This window comes from Eschrichtius robustus, chromosome 15 (genome assembly GCF_028021215.1).
Source record: "Eschrichtius robustus isolate mEscRob2 chromosome 15, mEscRob2.pri, whole genome shotgun sequence".
In the NCBI taxonomy this organism is placed as follows: domain Eukaryota; kingdom Metazoa; phylum Chordata; class Mammalia; order Artiodactyla; family Eschrichtiidae; genus Eschrichtius; species Eschrichtius robustus.
The window spans coordinates 55,077,391-55,095,993 of record NC_090838.1 but is presented as its reverse complement, the minus strand read 5'-3'; positions in this window follow the sequence as shown (position 1 = coordinate 55,095,993).

The window sequence follows — 18,603 nt, the reverse complement described above, 5'->3', positions numbered from 1 at the left end:
CAGAATGGTATGGGTGAAGCATGAGCTGTTCACCACTATCTGGGTCGAACTTATTAAACTGTAGAACTCTGAGCTCTCTTTAATCCATAAGATGAAAACAAATATTTCCAGACAGCAGCAAGAGTACAAAGGAGCATTCCATCAGTGTGACCTCAAAATCATAGAGTTTTAGAAAAAGTACAGCAAGTGTCATAGTCCAACAGTCAGGAAAGCCAAAACAACACCCAGATACTCTGTTTTTGTCTAACTTTATGAGAGAATGCTCTACCCTTTACCCCACCCACTGACAGAAGGATAGCCAATAACCCTTGAGCATGCACGTGACGATTATTTATGAAAATGTGTTAAAGTGTTCCTGGGACATAGCACACGAGATATGTCCTGAGATATGGTATATCTCTGGAAATGGACTATTGGTGATGAAATCAGTCTTCCAGAGAAAAAGTTGTTTCTTTATGTTTCTTCTCAAAAATGGAGGAAGAGATATCCAGGGAGACAGAAAAAATATGCAGAGAAATACATTATTTGTGTCAATTCTTGAGTGCCCATAGTGAAGTAGATGCAAATAGGCATTGCACAAACGAAAGAAGGGAGAGGCTTGCATGGGTCTGAGGTAAATAGGGACAGTGCTTGGGATCTTGCTTCATCTGGTAATCTCCCTTCAGAACCCACCCTGCAGCTTCTCTTTCCTTCACGTGGATTTCCTTCAGCATTTAGGCATTTGATCCTTGTCATGATTTCACAGCCTGTCTTTCCAGAGACATTTCCTGTTCTCTGAACACTGGCTACCACTCGTTGCCCCTCCTCCTCAACAGAGGGTTCTTACTCTTAAATTTGCCTCCGCAGCAATCACCACTTTCTTGAACGCCTTAATTAACACTAGTTGAATTGAACCAAAAAACGTGTCTGCTCTAGGCTCGGTAATGCTGCCCGAGGGTGGAACCACAAACTCTGCTTGCTTTTTCTTTACCCTGTAGTCTCTGTGTCCTCCTAAATTTGAATTAGACCGAGGGCTCAGAGAGAGCGGAGGGGTTCACTCTACTCAGGACTTACTGTGGCACCTGGGAGTTCACACACCACCCAAGATTTCAACAAAGTTTCCAAGGCCTTGTGAAGGGTGGGAATGAGTGGAGAAGTCTGGGAGGGGCCCCTCAGCTGAAAGCCAGAAGGAATTGAAAGTTTGCCAGCAAGCCCTAGAGGGTGACTCAGTGGGCAACAACTTTATAGAGAAGAGTGGTGAGTAGGGATGTGGCCAAAAGAGGCGTGAGGAGAAGACGCCTTCCACACATTAGAAAGCTAACGTGGCTTGGTGGTTCAGTCAGCATTTCTCCCCAGTTGGTACTGAGATCTCTCCCAGCCCGGCTTCCGCTTACCCTCCAACTCTGGGTCCTGTGGGACCCTGGTTCTTAAGAGGGTTCCTCCCTCCTGCTCTCCCAGTGACCTCCTCAACCATAACCAAGAGAGCAGAGGAAATCAGTCACCTTGGAAGCAACTGATATCTTGAGGGTACATGGTGACCACAAAAACAAAGAGTTGTGTTTGTGGTTTGGAATGTCATTCCAATTGCCAGGATGTGTGTAATCCCGAGTATGCAGAAGCTTGCTTGCGGTTCAATGGGGACAGATTAGAAACTCCGTCATGTGTTTCTAGGAAACACTGATACCCTTTTCTTTGGGGATTATTATTATTATTAGACCAAGATGCCAACCATGCTGATGGCCTCAGACCTGTTCCCCGTTGGCTTGGCTCTGGGGTATCCAGTAGCACTGACACTAGATGCTGTGCCAGTCTGGAAGAGAGGCCTGGATGCCTGTGGGGTCCGGTGGCACCTGAAAAGACGCTGGCTCCATGTTGCCAGTGTCAACCACATACACAAAATGTGACAAATGTGACTCTGCTCAGCACTCTTCACCAGCTAGATCGTCTCGTCCAGAAGGAGCTGGGTGGGTCCCAGTCTAACTCATAAAACCTATTCGAATACTAATTTTAAAGAAGCCGCAATTGCCAGTAAATGACCAAAAGTTATTGCCTATTTGTATGTGAGGAGGAGGAGAGTGTGGAACAAGGGTGGGAGAAAGGCTTCTCAACGTTTACCTTTTTACTTCTTTTTGAATTTTGAACCATGTGAGCATATTATATTTTTTAAGGCAAAAGAATAAGAAAAACCTCATTATCTCAGAAAGTTTCTTCTAGCCAAGAACCTCCAAATGGTGTTTCTTAAAGTTGTTTGGTGTACAGAAGTACTAGTCATATGTTCTGTATCAAGGACGTGCTATGTGCCCTTGGACTCAAGGTGACCCCTCCCCAAAGGTCAGAGACTCCCACACATCAAGCAGTGAGGGTGGGATAATGTCGTCCCCAGTTCCCAATAATCTCGTGGTCTCTAGAAAGGTGTGAAACGGAACGAGATGACTTCCTGAATCCCCAATCCTAAAGGGCATCCCCAGAGAGCCAAAGGGTTTTTTGTAGACCAAGGGGAGTAGTAATCAGCAGGGTTACCCAGGTTTGACACAGACACACCCCGTTTCCAACTGGAGACCAGCGGATGTGGTTTATTTACCACCCAAGCCATGGGGGCCGTGATGGAGTCCAAAGCAGAAGGAAAGCTGTGTGCCCCCATTTGTACTTGTTAATTATTACTTTTTTCCAGAACATTAAAGTAGTTGAAAAAATATTGAAAGATTGAAAAGTAGGTACATTAAAACTCACATTATTTTAAGTTTGAATATTTGATTTATACCCCAACAGAATTTACTCTGATTTTAGTTCTGCTTAATTAATTTAAAATTATTTAAGATTGTCACTTAGTCAAGAGAAACTGTCAAACATGACAATTCTCTCAATTAAAAATGAGAGAAGCAGAGAAGTAGATTTGGAAAATATGACTGATGAGTTTGCTTCCACTAAAGCCAGGGACTTACATTTTTCCTTTTGCCTCAGGCTCCAATATATTATGGCTCCGTAATAGTCTTTGTTCATCTTGGAATTTTTGCATTAATTTTTATTTTTAAAAAATATGGCATTGGGCTTCCCTGGTGGTGCAGTGGTTGAGAATCTGCCTGCCAATGCAGGGGACACGGGTTCGAGCCCTGGTCTGGGAGGATCCCACATGCCGCGGAGCAACTAGGCCCGTGAGCCACAATTACTGAGCCTGCGCGTCTGGAGCCTGTGCTCCGCAACAAGAGAGGCCGCGACAGTAAGAGGCCCGCGCACCGCGATGAAGAGTGGCCCCCACTTGCCACAACTAGAGAAAGCCCGTGCACAGAAATGAAGACCCAACACAGCCAAAAATAAATTAATTAAAAAAAAACAAAAATATGGCATTAAAATATTATTTTTCTTGATGACTGAGTTTTTTGGTGTCCCCTTAAATTTTGCACTGGAGGTGAGAGCTTCACCCTAGTCCTGACCCAGTTAACCACAGTGGCCCAAAGGCGGCCCTATGGATTGCTTCCTAGATCGATGTTGTCAGACTTGTATCTTCATTCAAATCCTACACAACCATAAACCGTCCTCTCAGTGCCCATGACTGAGGAGCCACTTGCCCTCAGAGAACTTGTCTTTGCATTACATCCTCATGATTTAAAGCGCTAAGCCCTGGAACCATCTTCAGTTATTCTTATTTATCACGTGTAAAGCTATTCAGAGGCTTGCCTGCAGTTGTCCTTCAGCCTTTGGCTATATGGAGCATACAAATGTAATTCCCTTAATCTCTTGCAAGGCCTTTAATCATTCATGACACACTTAGCCTGATCTGGTGTGCTAATGGAACCGCATCCTGACTAGGTAGATAACAGGAATAAAGAATGACACCAACAATGCAAGAACAACTGACGCCCACCTGCTTCTGAGCCCCAAGCCCCTAACACCATCCCCATTCCTCCTCTTGATGCTGCCTTGGGAGAAGGGGCATTACAGTGACTCCTTTTCATTTTCCCAGCTGACACCTACCCCCCCCAACCCCCACCAGCCAGATGTTTTACAGCTGGAAAAGAGGGTGGGCAGTAAGTTTCCTTTCTAAAGAGCTGTGGTATGAATATATTTTCCACATGCTGAATCATGAGGCTGTCGGTGCCCTTGACCCCAGCACACGGTTCCAACTCTTTGGCTGACTTAGGGAGTGGGGTGGAGAAGTGACTTTGATCTAGTAATTTAAGTTACTCCTTGCCTCGGTTTTCCTGTAAGGAGAACACTTACTCCCTTCTGCAGGCAGGGGACGGACTCAGTTACCTCTCACAGTCTCTTCCAACCACAGGATTCTATCGGGCTATTATTAGAATCGTCTGGACAGAGCTGCAGTGTGACATGAGGCTTCTAGGGTGTGCAGAACAAAATGAAAATGTTTACAGGTGTTTGGGGGCACCAAACCGTCTCTGACTGTCTTTCTGATGTCATTCAAGTTTACTAGGGTTATTTCTCTGAGCATTTCTTTCTGCTAAATGTCTCTGTTTATTTTCCTCAGTCTGTTCATTTCTTTAGCCTTTCTCTCATGTTTTCCATCTCAACTAGGTTCCACTTACATAAAGGCAGGGAAGCCTCATTCCTGCTGGTACCCACCACCATGACCCACATCGAATCAGGCAGAGCTGGTTGGTTCTCAGCCTGCTCTTTGCTACCTCGATGGGCCATTAGGCAGATGACCTAACCAGTCTTTGGGCTCCAAATTCCTCTTTTATAAAATGGGATGACAGTATGTCACTCATGGAATATTGCACGGATTACAGCAGATCAAATACAGAACACAGTGATCAGCATAGAGTGAAGAGTAAAAAATATTAGCTGTTTAGTGAATAAGTGAGCCTTTGCATGATAAAAAATAGCTGCACAAGAAATACGTGTGTCCCTGGTGCATAAATTCAAATAATACGGAAGTATACAGAGTCAAAAATGAGACTCCTTTCATTGATTGCCCCTCCTCACTTCCCTCCCTTCCTCAGCATTAATAATAATTCTTCCTTTGTCTCCTTTTGGGAGGAAGGAGTTAATTATCTGATATGTAAATATAGTCTTACTGTAAAGATCCAAATGTTCAGAAGCAAACCACTTCCCAAAATCTGAAGAAGTTCCCCTTCATCATCTCTTTCACTCTTACCTCTGCCTCTGGAGGTAAGCACTCTTGACAGAGATTATCCCCATCTCTAGTCTGTTAATTTACATGTATAAAATATAGATACTATACATATGCATACACATATATACACATACACATTTATACACCTTTTTAAAAATACGTCTTTTAAAAAATATTTTACCAGGGATGGTAGGCCACTTCCAATTCCATCTAGAAAAGTGAAAACGTGCTGGTCACCCAAGAAAGCCCTGGATTAATGTCCCTGGTACTTTTCTGCAAGGGGGTGAGGGTGATTTTTTGCAAAGTACCAAGGAATCAGGAACACAGTTGTAAAGAAATCAAAACCTCTGAATACAAGCTTGGCCTTGCCCTTTGAGGTGGACCACTGCGAATGTCAGAGAGGGGGTATTTGGGACATTAAGGATAGAAGGAGACCTTGCTTCTCCTCAGGATCAAAGGTTTGCTGAGCAGAAAGATGAAGCATGCCACCAAGTCCAGGAAAACATATATTTTTCTAAGGGGAATGGTGAGTAAGATTTTATCTATAATCCATAAAAGAGAATGGGATGAATAAGTATACTAAAGATTTGTTATCAGCCCGTAGACCAGTGGTTCTCAACCCATGTACTGTGATGTCCATTCACAGGTTTGCTACCAAATTTTTATTCATACGTACAGTTTATTTTTGCTAAAACACAGGATGCATATTACTACAGTGCTATTTGGCAGATAAAACACTTTGTCAAGGAAATTTTCTAATGTCACGTCAAGTGGAGTACAATTCATTGCAAGTAAGAGGTACAAGGCATGATATAATAACAACCTAGAACCAAATGAAATTTGTAGATTTACTAAAACATGGGAGAACAACACAGGCTAGAACAACATAGTGGTTAAAGGTTCAGACTCTGGAGCCAGCTCCATGGGTTCAAATCCTGCCTCTTCCAGTTATGGGATCATGGGTGAATTTTCTTGTGTGTAAAGTAGGGGTAGTACTACCCAACCCATAGATTGTTAGGAAGATCATAGTATTTCTAACATGCTCAGAACTTTCCTGGCACATAAATATGAGCATTATCTACTAGATTATACTACCTGTTATTCACTATTCACTCAATAAATGCCTGGTATCTATTATGTGTCAGGCATTATGCTAAGCTCTGAGGATAAGTGGTAAGAAAAAAAAGAAACCACTTGCCCTCATGGACTGGGAGAGAAAACATTAATTAATTATTACACAAACAATATAAAATTGCAACTGTGATGAGTGGTGGTGCTTGGAGCCATGAGAGCTGGTAATAACCAACTGGGGGCAGGCCTTCTTGAGGAAGTGACATTAACATGCTATTTGATGCATTCACCAGGTAAAGTTTCACTAAGTAAAGATGGAAGGTCAAAGACCAAATATATATTTCTTATTATAAATCACAATGTCACAGGCAGGTAGAGGTTAGGGTCAGAGACATCCTTGAAAGGGCTGTAGATTCTGGGGGAAAAGGTGACAGACGGCCTGGATAAAGATTGTGGTGGAAACAAAATAAATGGGGCACACCATTTCCCTTCTTAGAAGAACCTCTGAAAGGAGAAGACCTAGGTACCCCACTGCCTCTATGGGCCACATCCATAGACACGCAACTAAGGCCAGGGTAAACCCATCAGCAATATCTTCTCAGCACCCATGGGTTCTGAGCAGGCATCAGAAGAAATGCAAAAGAGAAGCATGTGTTCTTTGGGTAATGTCTGTTTTCTCTCTTGGAGTGTTTCGCCAGGAGCAGGCGTACTCTTTACAGTACTGGAGGCAGCAGGTATGAGGGTGCAGGCAGGGCCACGCTGCACAGTCATGAGCGGCTGGGAGTTAAAAGCCTCTAAAATCAAGACTAGAGCCTGTACTCACATCTGATTCATTCAGTGTGCGTCTAGCTCCAGCTTAGCCTACACAGAGCCGGGTGTGGCAGCCAGGAGAGAGCGTTTAGGTTGGAGATAAACAGGGCTAGAATAAATAAGGAAATGGATGATGGGGGAGGAGGGCTGTGTATAGCAATTCCACCCCATCCTGTCACCAGATGAAGACCTGCTCTGAGAGAGGAAGGTGTGTAGGGGTTTGTTATGTAACTGTATGTAAACCAGTGAGCACAGAGTCTGTCGTTTAATCTATTTAACTTGATAGGTTCTACTTACCATTATCTTCTCCTATGCATAGAACTGAATCATTTCACTTCATTTAAGATCTTGGGCTTCGCTGTACACCTGAAACTATCACACCATTGTTAATCAACTATACTCCAATATAAAATAAAAATTAAAAAAAAAAAAAGGTCTTAGGTAAATGCTTGTGGTGTCAACTTTTTGAGGGGGAGACTTCTTACCTAGTGTCTGGTTCTTTCCTGGCTCCTGAGGCCCACATCAGTGCTAGGGTCTCCTTGCCTTAGAGAAAAGTCAGACAGAGGCCCCCAAACACCATCATTTTCTCCCACATGGTCTGGCCTGTACCTCGGAGTGATCATTTCGTTTCTCTCTCCTCTCACCAGGGTGCTCAGGGCAAGAGAACTGGGAGAACTCATCAGACAATAAACAGCCAGCCAAAGGGGGCATTGCTCACCTCTGAGGTGAGTACTGTTATTACCCCCATTTCACTAATGAAGAAACTGAGGCTTAAATAGGTTAAGTACCTGGTAAGTGAATAGAGTAGGAATCTGACATAAGCTGTCAGACTCCAGGGCTCATGTTGTCAACACTATTTATCCAGCTTTTCCAGGAAACCACCAAGGCCAGCTGTCCCCAGCTCTCCTTTTCCTGTTCCTAAGCAGCTGAGTGCATCTTAGTAGCTGGGGACTGCAGGGTATTAAACAGGAGATTGCACACATCTCATCGACTAGTGTGCCTGGACACACACAAGCTTTCCCCACCCCGGTTCTCAGCACCAGGGGTGCATTGTGGGTAACAGATCCCATCCTTCACCCATCTGCTTTGACTGAACTTGTGGCTGTTGGTGAGAGGTGGGTAAAAGAAGTATTCACTTACCCATTCATCCATCAATAGTGATAGAACACCTACCCTGTGCCAAGCTCAGTGCCAGAGGCTATGTGCCAGAGGAGATAAAGGCAGGAGTAAAACCCCTCTCTTCTAGGAGCTGACAGCCTGGTCAGGGGTAAGAGACAAGCAAATTTCATGGAAATTCTCATGGGGGTCACACCAGGTTGGGTGGGGACAGGACAGAGTAGGGTGGTCCAAGAAGGCTTCCTGAGGGCCTGAGATGAATGCTGAGAGGAAAGTGAGTAAATGAAGGACATTCCAAGTAGAGGGATCACTGTGATGAAATAAACAAGAAGAAATAGGAAGCTATGGAAAAGAAAAAAAAAAAAAAAGCAACAAGAAATGGCTAAACCAGTGGTTCTCAACTGAGGTGATTTTGTCCCCCAGGGGACATTTAGCAACATCTGGAAACTTTTTTCTTTTCTTTCTTTCTTTTTTTTGCTTATCACTCTGTGTGTGTGTGTGTGTGTGTGTGTGTGTGTGCGCGCACGCCTGCTACTGGCATCTAGTGGGCAGAGGCCAGGGATGGTGCTCAATATCTTACAACGTGCAGGACAGCCCTCCACAATAAAGAATGATATCTGGCCCAAGATGTCAATAGTGCTGAGGCTGAGAAATCCTGGACTAGATCAACAAACATAAAAACATACTATAGCACTTTGATAATTAATAACGTCATAGGGAATTCCCTGGGGGTCCAGTGGTTAGGGCTCTGTACTCTCACTGCCTAGGGCCCAGGTTCGATCCCTAGTCGGGGAACTAAGATCCCACAAGCCATGCAGAGTGGCCCGAAAAAAGGAAATCTGTAAAACAAAACAAAAAAACTTCAAAGCACATGAATAGACAGACCAATGAATATATATATTTTATGAAGACTATAAATACATTTAGTATATGATAAATGTGGCATTCCAAATCCAGTGACTCTTCAATAAATGGTGTTGAGATTCCTGGGTAGCCATCTAGAAAAAAATTAAGTTGAAGCCATACTTCACACCATATACCAGAATAAATTCCAAATGGATTCAGCATTTGAATGTTGACAAGAAAACCACACAAGTACCAAGAGAAAACGTGGGAGAATGCTTTTATAATCTTAGAGTGGGAAAATTATTCCTAATTATGACTCAAAAACCACAAGCTGTAAAATAACAAGCTGATAAATTCAGCTGATAAAAGTTAAAAAAATTTGAGCTTTTGCACACCAAACAAACAAGCAAACCTGTATAAGCAAAGTAACAAACAAGTGAAAATCTGCAAATATATACAACTCAGCAGACAGAGGGCTAACCTCCTTAAATCATGAAAATATAAACAAACCTCTAAAGAAAAGATTTATAAAAATATGAGCAAAGGGTATGAAAAGACAACACTCAGAAAAAGAAAACATACAAATGGCTGTGTGCTGAGATGCCTCTTTTTTTTTAACCTATTAGCTTGGCAAAAACCCAAGTTTGGCTGTGAGGACGACATTCCCATCCATTGCTGGTGAGCATGTCCACTAGTACAGCCCTAAAAGGGTAATTTAGCAATCCTCATCAAAATAAACGCATACACCTTCTGACCCAGCAACACTGCTTCTTAGAGCTGACCCTACAGGGAGAAATATTTGGATGCATATAAAGTGACATATGTACCTGATTATAAATTGCAGCAAAAGATTAGAAGCGATTTAAATGCTCATTAATTGAGAACTGGTTAACTAAGTTAGGGGTCAGCGAACTCTCATTAAACTGGCCCTCTGCCTGCTTTTGTAGGGCCTGCAGCTATGAATCGTTTTACATTTTTTAATGGTTGAAAAAAATCAAAAGAAGAATTCTATTTCATAACACATGAACATCATATAAAATTCTAACATCAGCATCTATAAGTACAGGTATATGGAATATAGCTGAGCCCCTTTGTCTACGCACCATCCAGGGCTTCCTTTACACTAGAGCAGAGAGGGGAGTGGTTTTCACAGAGACTGGATGGCCCACAAACCCTCAAATATTGACTCTCTGGTCCTGACTATCCTTGACTATCTGGTCCAAAAAAGTTTGCCAGATTAGAATATATCCAAGCAATTGATTACCACAGAGCTCTGAAAAACAATGAGAAAGCTCTTTATGAATTGCTATGGAAAGGTTTCTAGGATATTATTACTAAATTTTTAAAACACAGATGTAGAAAGTGTCAATTACATGTTATCATTTGAGTAAAAAAAGGGAGAGGAATATGCATAAAAATTATCTGGAAGGAAATACAAGAAATTAGTAAAGAGTGGTGCTTAGGGAAGTAGGATATTATATGTGTGTGTATTAGTATTACCTACTCAAAAAAGTAAATTAAAAATTATTTTTAAATATACACTGTGCCAGATGAGAACATGGATTTAGGCCACTGCAAGTGCTTGGGCCTGGCTGGAACAGAGCTTGTGAGTGGGGCTGGAGGTGAGGAGAAGGTTGGAGAAGTCTGTGGGGCCTGATAGGAAAGGGCTTGTAGCTTGGGCCAAGGAGTTTGCATTTCACATACCCAAGGACAAAGAAAAACAGGATCAATTTATGCTTTAAAAAACAAGATTCTGGAAAGCAGAAAAGGGTGGTTGGACAAGGCTTGGGCCGGTAGGGAGAGAAGGGGGTAGACTGGAGGTAGGGCATCAATGGCTGCTTCTGGGGGAGGACCTGGGAGGCTGGGGACCAGGGGTGCAAGGGAGGCTTACTTTTACTGTAAATGTTTTTGTCAGATTTATGCATGTGCATTCCTTTCCATGTGCATTTATTTCCTACAGAAATCATTTTGTTTATTTTTAAAAGAGAAGCCCTTCAGACCAGGTGTGATGAGGCCTGAACTGTGTCAGTGGTGGTGGGGGTGGAGGCGGGGGGAGCAGGGAGGAAGGGGAAAGTCAGGAGCAGAGTTGCCAGGACTGACTGGAAGTGGGGGTGATGGGCCTGGAACTGCACCCACACCTTCGAGGACCTGGGGAACAGAACCTTGTAGGGAGGAGGGCTGGAAGGTAGAAAGTTCACCTCCCCCAGGTGACTTCCCTCTGACTTCCTGGGGCCACAACACAGGCATCCCGAAGGTACAAAACATCACCCAGGCACTCTGGGCCTTTGTTTCCACTTTGACCCCAGCAGGATATTTATAGCCTGGACACGACCTGGCGGTAAGCCCCATGTTATGCAGATGATAAGGTCCAGCCCAGGCCACCAGGAATCCCAGCTGGTCCCTTCCTCCCATCTCCTTCCAGCCCTGCCAACCCCTTTCCTTCTCATTGCTCCAAAGGGGAGCCCTGCACAACCAAGCTAGGATATTCTCTAGGACTTCTGTGAGTCATTAATTTTCTTTTTATCTGTACATGCTATATATGCCCCAATGACAGTGCACCACAAGCTCTTTGGAGGCAAAGACTTAAAGGTCTTTTTGACCTCACAGAGGCACACCGTTTCTTTTCTGTATGGTAGGTACCCACGAATGTGCTGTTTGGCTGGTTGATGGGGACTCCCCAGTTGTCTTCTTAACAGCACTGCCAACATACCCGCCCTCCCAACACATTTGCCCTCCAACTCTGCAGAGCCCAACCTCCACCGAAGGAAACTCTCGCTCGTCCAAGAAGTCAAGGGTCTGCTCAGTGTTCACCCCCCTTCGCTGGTTCTCCACATTCAGCCCTCCTTTGCCCAGGTAGTACCACCCAAACAGAAACCCAGTAGCCAAAAGCTGTCTTTAAGCAAGTGTTCTGTTTGGCCTCTTGCACATGGAAGGGAACATAATAGTGAAAATGATAATAAGCAACAATGATCATCACTGTTTCAAAGAGACATCAGTGCCAGCAGTTCCAGTGAGACCCCGGGGTGTCAGTCACTTTATCTGCAAACAGAAAATGAAACTCACCTGCCTCTGTAGGTATAAAGAGTGCTTTTAATGCTTAGAAAGCTGGAAATTACTTTATAACTGCCATTTATTGCTGTTGTTCATAAGAGCGTTGCGATCACAGCAATCGGGATGCCAGTATGCTCTTGATACATATGAGGGTCAGTGCAATGAAATTAAGCGGGTACTAAATGTCAACCTCAGCTCAGATCCCTGGACAGAAAATAAACCCGTAACTCAGCTCCTGGGGGCAGTGAGGATGGATGGTCTCACCCTGAGAGGGGGCGGGGCCTGGAATGTAATGGCCTGGGGTCAGGGTCGGAAAGTCCCTCAGCTCCCTTCCCAGAGGGAAGGGCAGATGCTGGGCAGCTCACAAAGGAGCATCATGGATCTGCCTCTTTTTTTCCCCCACCTCCTCCTAAGGGAGAAAGTTCTTTTCCTTCCTGCCCCTCTGGGCAGAGCCGAAATTGAAAAGACCTTCTTGTTCCTAACAAGTTATATATAGCTCAGCAAATGACCGCTGGGTCTCCAGCCTCAGGGCTGGGAACTGCCTTTCGCAGCCACACCCGGACAGTTGTCCCAGTTAGCAGAAAAGCCAGGGGCGATCTTCTGGTGGCCCTTTATGCTGTGGCATAAACTGAAATAGCGCCCCACGTCTCTGGGAAGGAGAGGACCTCACTGCAGAAACAATTTTCCAGAAAGGGATGCGGTGTTAGCTGCCTGAATAACATGGGGTCCAGCGCCACCTAGTGTCTACTGTGGGGCTTGACGTGCGTCCCGCTCCTTTGATAGGGTGTTTTGGAAACTGACTAACCACCAGAGGGACTGAACTGAGGACACACGGTACCAGAGCACAGGGTTGTCCTCAAGCCCACGACGAGGGTCTATGATTTTGGTGGGAGAAGCTGAGAAGTTACAATTCTAATGCGTCATAGATGAGCGTGTGGGGTGAAGGAATGGGGGTGTCTTTCTCTTGGAAGGAAGCTGAGGTGACTCACAAGTAATATTTAGAGTCTTATTCCCAGAAGATTGGCTTGGGTTTGTCTGCTTGAATATTTTTGCTCACACTAAGGAAAAAAAATACTGGTGCTATTTTATGACTTTTATGCCTTTCAAACTAGGTTCTCAGTGTTCCCCCAGAGCCAGCATATGGGCTATTTACACAAGTCCTTGCAAGCTGTCTCATCACTGAACCCACTCCTACCCCTTGCTACTGTCTTTGTGGGACAAGCAGTCTCCTTTTATTATCCTCCCACTTCCTGGCTGCTTCAAACAATCTACTAATCAAAGCCACCGTTCACTCTTTGCTTTACATCGTTCATTTAAACCTCAGCACAGCCCAGAGAGTGGATGTTAGTATTCTCATTCTATATGTAAGAAAACTGATCCTTGGGGAGGTTAAGTGACTTACCCAGGATCTGTCAGCTAATAAGCAGAGGTGGGATTTGAACCCAGTTATTTAGCTTCAGATCTTTTGTTCATTTCACTAGAGTATTCCATCTGCACCATGAGGGGGTAGCCAGCTAGTGCAGAGGAAGCTGCCGCATCCAGGAGGTTCTGCAGGAGACAAACAGCCCTCCAGCTCACAGGACACTTCCTACTTTGGACCAGTCCCTGTGACCCCCAAGGCTTGGCTGGACTCTTGGTGTTAACACCCTCCTTCCTCACAGCATCAGTCCTGCTTCCTCCAACCCCAACACAAACTACACTCCTCCACACTTGGAACCAGCCCAGAGGAATAATGAGAGCAAAGAGCAGGGATCTGGCAGACGTTCAGAATGCCAGGAGAATCGTGGAGTTGTCTGACTCCCTGGGTCTTGGCCTCATCCAGTGGAAAACTGAGAAAATTCCCTGCTGGCAGTCCTCCCTTCCCCTCCTCCCCCACCCCCTTCACCACTCTCCACCAAATACACACACCTCCAGAGGAAGGTTAAGTCAGGCCGCTCTCTGGAGTCCTCTGAAACAAAATTGTTGCTTAAATATACAGATTCAGAAATAAAGCTTAAATGGGTAACACACTGTAGTAGGATACAAACGCCGACCTCCACAAATGGGGTAAATGTCCAGGCTGCCAGCAGCCCGTGAGAGGTGGTTTGGGGTATTGGAAGGAGCACAGGATTAAGAGAGCTAGACTTAAATCCTCAGTCTGTCAACCCCAGCTGAGTGACTTTGGGCAAGTTACTTAACCTCTCTGAGCCTCAGTTCCCTCATTTGTAGAATGAGGGCAATTTTTAAACTACCTACAAGGTAACAGATGAACAAGTGCTTTGTAAAGGCTGCAGGGTTGGGGGTAGCATATGAAGGAACGAACAGTGGGCATTAGCAGGATTTAGTTAAGAGATTTTTGTTCACTTTGCCCTTTCCTTACTGCCCCCTGACCCCGCCATCCAAAAAGAGAGAGGTCTCTTACAAAGTGTATCTTAACACACACACACACAAACACACACACACACACACACACACAGTCTCGCAGTCCCTGAGGGCTCATCACTTTTTTAGAGCTAACTGATCTTGGAAAACAGCTTTTCCAATAAAGACCCAGTGGCCAGGGACTGCTGGATACACTTTCTTTAGAGGAAGCAGGAAAAGCAGAAGCAGGAAGATCTACGGCAGCACATCCATTATTTGCAAGAGGAAGGCCCAGAAAGGCTATTTGCTTTGTTGCCGGCTAATAAAGATGGACGTTTGTGGCCAGCCCAGGAGCAGATGCGTCCACAGCAGCCCAGCAGAGCTAATGCATTCAAGGGGAGAGGAATAAAACCCTGAGGGGGAGCTGTTAGAGAGCCGGAGGTGGGCTGTGGCATCCTCTCTCCCCCCTGGTGAAGCCAGCTTGAAAACCTCTTGATTTCTTCACACGCTCCACTTCTAATTTAAGGCGTCTCCACCCAGTTTGGAAAACGCTGTGCCTCTGCACAGAGGGAGGAAAGAGCTTCCTAAGAGAGACTCAGGAAGAACAAAGACCTCATTAGAATCCGTCACTTATTCTGACTACGCATTCCCAAGAATGTCTATTGATGATCTCAGGTACAAATGAAGTGGTAATTAAGGATACGATGCAAATGATTTTCAGCTTAGTAACTCTCCTTGTAATTGAAATTTACTAAATTAAGTCTGAGATTTTTTTAAACTGGGTCTTTAAAAAAAATTCCCCCAGTTATGATACCCACTCTCCTCCCTGCCACCCACCCCTCTGTAATGTAATTACTTAAAAATAAGATCCACAGTGGGGTTGACAGTGCCCTGCCTATGGATATGTTAAAGTTGGCACTCGCTCTCTGAAATGCTGGTCTCCAATAAACAATCCCCAGGAAGCAAATGAGGAGGGGCCTTGCATCAAGCTGCTGTTGTATTATCACACATGGGACAAGGAAACTGGACATAGGGCTGGTGGCATTGGCAATGCTGGACACAGATTTCTCAGCTTCTCTCTCCTGGTCCTTTCCTCTGATCTGGAGCGAACTGAGGACGGCTCAGTGGAAGGAGTGAACGATTATTGCTCTATTGGGGTAGGAGAGGAATTGGAATCTTTCCGAGGTCCTGACAAGGGTGCTGACTCGGGAGAAGGAGGGTTTAGGGAAGATCAGAAAGCTGTCTCTGTTTTCTTAGAGGCCAGAGAGCCCAAGCTCAAACTGGAATACCCCTGGGACACCTCCAAATCCTGTCCTCTGCCACCTGGTGCGACCACCGCTCGCCTTAGCTGGTTTCTCCCGAGCGGAGGGCCATGCCCACCAAGCTCAGTCAGCCGGGTGGGAAGCAAGAGGAGCCTTGTGGCCTGAGACCGGGACCCCGGCGGTGCTCCAACCTCCCCCTCCTCACCCCTACTTTGGCCCTTGTCCAAACAGTAAAGAGGACTGAAAGTTGTCCGGAGGATGTCTGACCTTCCAGAAGAGCACATTAGCTGTTTCATGGAACTGAGATGAAAACACCTGTTTGCCTTTGAGATCAAGCTCCAGTTTCCTCAAGAGCAACCAGCAGAATTGATGTGGGAGAACAGGAGCGAGTCCCCTACAGCTGCCTCCTTCCTTCTCTTCCCCTCCCCTCGCCGCCCCACCCTCTGGGCACACAGCTTCCTGAAACACCTGGAGTTAATTGGCCCTCATGGTCCAAAGTCCAAGGCTGCAGTTCCATCTGAGAACTCAGTAAAACGCAGCTCTCTGGCAGAAAGCACAGGCTGAAGGAAAATGCTTCCTCCCACTGACCCTACCCCTTTATTTAAAAAAAATTTTTTAATGAGATATAATTGATATATACTAGTGTATTAGTTTTAAGTGTGCAACATAGTGATTCGATATGTGTATATATTGTGAAATGATCACTACGATAAATCTAGGTAACTTCCTTCACCTCACATAGTTACAATTTTTTTCTTGTGATGAGGACTTTTAAGATCTATTCTCTTAGCAACTTTCAAATATACAGCACAGCATTACTAACTATGGTCACCGCACCGTGCATGACATTCCCAGGACTTATTTATTTTATATCTGAAAATTTGTTCCTTGACCCCATTCCCACCCCTTTACATTGTGTGTGTATGTGTGTGCGCACGTGCCTCTGTTTTCTATCCATCAGTTCCCATCACTAGTGTTTGAAACTTTAGTAAATGTTTAGCCAGACAACTTCTGTTGGCAGAGACAAGCAGCAGAGTTGTTTCTGGAGAGCGTAATAGGTGTTTGTTCCGTTAGTAAATCAGATTTTAAAAAAAGACAGGCAATAGCAATCTCGTCTACAGATAAGCTCTCACTTAAAACACTGGCCTGAACTAACATGGGCGTGTTTTCTGTTGGGTCCCAGTGCCCAGTATGGGGCCTGGCACATGGAAGGTGCACAATAAATACTGGCTGGATGAATGAGTGAATAAATGACTCATGTTCACAAACTTTTAGTAGCTTCTCAATGGTACAGGGGAAATGCCCTAATTCTAGAATCTGGTATTTAGGATCCTGCAATCAGACGCCAGCCCACCTTGCCTGCCTGGCCCCCTCAGACACTCTCTGCATGCTGACCGCACTAGGCCAGACATCAGAATCACCTGGAGGGCTTGTTAAAACACACCCAGCAGGGGCGCACCCCTGGAGTTTTTGAATCAGCAGATCTGGGGTGGGGTGGAGGGTTTGCCTTACTAACGAGTTCCTGGATGCTGCTGGTGCTGCTTGTCAGGAACCACACTTTGCCCACACCTCTCCATTGCCACCAAGGGCACCCCTCCCCCCTGCATCCCTCCAGTTGGTCAAGGTCAAATGCTACCTTGTCACCAAAATTGAATAGGCGAGCAGAAACTGCTCCTTGACCCTTCCACACCTCCTAACGCTACAGACCCCTGCGCCCTCCAGGACACTTCTTATTTTATCTGTTCAGCTGTATCTCCCTGACCTTGCAGGTCTACAGCTCCTGCTTCCCTTGACCCACAGCTGCCCGATCTTCTGCTTCATTCTCCACGTTTTGGAATCCCACTCACCCTCTGATGCCAGCAGAAACCCCACTCTCGCGGCCTTTCCAACCTCTCAGTAGAGAGCGCCACCCCGTGGACTTGGAACCATATCTTCCGTGATACACTGACTTCTCCCAGTGCATCAATTTTCTCACCTCCCTCACTCTGATGGAGCTCCTTAAAGGCAGGAGGCAGGTCTCAAGCCTCTTCAACTCACCCCTTAAGGGCCTTGTGCAGTGTGGCCTTATAACCGGAGTGAACTAAAGACATGTTCCTTGCCTGCTCAGATTCCTTCAGCTCACTGAGACCTTAATAGGGAACTTAATAAAGTACCTGATACTGCACTCACACCGGGGATCCAAAGGTGACTAAAACACAGAAAGTGCCCTGGTATTAATATCTGTTTTCCAGTTTAAATGTCACTGCTCATTATGCCCGCTTTGCTTTCCTTCCAGCCCCTGGCCTGGGCTGCGACTGACCTACAGAGACCACTGGATGTCCTTCCTCATCTAAACAGGTGAGGGGTCCCCATCACTAAGACACAGTTCCAAGTTCTCGGCTTACTTGTTGTCTCTGAGACTCAGAAGGGAAGGGTGACTTTCGGTGGTGAGCCAAGTGATGTGACTCATCCAGGACAGGTGAGAGGCAGATGAAAGGAGACTTTCTGCAGCCTGCTGAAACATCAGTGACTAAGACCCAGGGAATGTACCAAGAACATTCTCAGTTCTCAGTTGTGGGCACCTGAAAGGGCGGTGCCTCACCCCATCCTCCTGTCGTTCGGGCTTACAGCTTCATGCCCTCACAGCCTCATGATCCTAAGAGTATGTTATAGAAACCCAACTTAAGCAAAAGGGGAACTTTTTGCTCACCTTTGTGTCTTAACTCAGGGAAGCTCATGGAATTGAATAAGGAACTATTGCATAGGAACCCGGATTTAGGGACCAAAACTGGTCCCAGGTATGCCAGGACCCTCTCTCTGTCCGCCCAGCTTTCATTTCTGCACATTTTTTGCATGTTGGCCTAACTCTCTCCTGCCACAGGTGGGAGAAAGGGTACCACGATCAGCCCAGTCTGGGTCCCACGCCTACCAAGGCCATGTGAAATGGGAGGGGGACTGTTCCCCAAAGGAGAGATGGGTGTCAGGCAGACCAACATCAGAGATCCACTACAAATAGTTATGTCTTATAACATTCCAGGCACTGAGTTAAGTGTTTTA